This window comes from Bison bison, unplaced genomic scaffold (genome assembly GCF_000754665.1).
Source record: "Bison bison bison isolate TAMUID 2011002044 unplaced genomic scaffold, Bison_UMD1.0 scf7180017864468, whole genome shotgun sequence".
Lineage (NCBI taxonomy): Eukaryota > Metazoa > Chordata > Mammalia > Artiodactyla > Bovidae > Bison > Bison bison.
Window position 1 is genome coordinate 1,284,690 of NW_011495029.1, and position 1,161 is coordinate 1,285,850.

A 1,161-nucleotide genomic window follows, 5' to 3' on the forward strand; every position below is an offset into this window, starting at 1 on the left:
CCCCGCCCCCGCCCCCGCCGCAGACAGTCCCTTCCCAGCCTGGACACAGGCCACCACCGTCCTCCTGCTCTGTCCCCTAGGAGGGGTCAGGGGTGAGGAGCCTCTGGGGGGCCAACACAGGCCCCTCCTATGGAGAGCAGACAAGCCTGGGACCCCCGAGGAGGTGGCCACCCCAGACTAAGCTTTCTTCCTGCCAGACCCCGACTTTTCACTTCTGGAAGGCCATTAGCTCCAACAGAAGGGTCACGGTCCCTATTGCATTCTCCAGGAGACCATGGGCGTCCCTTCCCGGGAACAGGTGCCAAGGAAGGAAGCTCCTGTGAAGGTTTATTCAAAGAGGCCAGCCAGCCTCCAGAAGGTCCAGGGTGCAGCAACCCCACTCCACTAGGCCCCCCTGTCCCCTTCCTCCCCAGGAGACCCCCACCCCCTTCCCTTCTCTCTTGGTTTCATGCCCTCCTGGCCTGCCCAGGCCATGGCACCGGGGTCCACCGTGCTCATCACCATTACAAACACAGGACCCCGGCCAGCCAGATTCCTGGACGTAAATGTTCACCAGTCTTTTGTGAATATTTTGTCCTGAACAGGACACAGGACATAGATGCAGGAAAGCCTCTGGGGTGAGCACCAGTGTGTGCCCCACTCCCCAGAGCTTTGGCCTGGCCTGGGCACCCAGGAGGTCATCTTATTCTGCTTCATAGACCTGTATGCCCTGGGCTGTGAATGTGGGTTCAGCTCCTGGAGTGGAAGACCCTTGCGGTTAAGATGGGGACCTATCCTCTGAAGCCCCCCAAAGTCAGCCTATCTGAGGTTTTTATAGGTCATCTTCAGCCAAGAATGAAGGGGAATTGAGGGGAGCTCTGGCTCCTGCTGCAGGATTCCTCCCCATGGGCAGTGCTGTCCCTAAGCCAACCTCAAGGGAGGGGCTCCCCCTATGGGTTCTTCCCTCAGGGCCTCAAGCTCCCCCCTTGTAGAGCCACCCCAAGCTCGGCCTCCTGTACTCAGCAATGTGACTGACTCTCCCGGCAGGCAAATCACCAGACCCCTTCCTTTTGGGGAGCTCCCACTTCTTCATCTGCAAAATGGGAGCAAGTGGGACAGAGGAGCAGTCCCCCCAGGTGCCCTTCCCTGGGGCTGCCCTTCCCTGGCCAGGAAGAGGCTGAT

At 59.9% G+C, this 1,161-nt stretch overlaps 1 protein-coding gene across 1 annotated transcript in view; it reads right to left on the bottom strand.

Annotated features, from left to right (window-relative positions):
• Positions 1-1,161, bottom strand: part of ELFN2 (extracellular leucine-rich repeat and fibronectin type III domain containing 2) — a 23,822-nt gene that overhangs the window by 17,625 nt on the left and 5,036 nt on the right. The window lies entirely within an intron of this gene.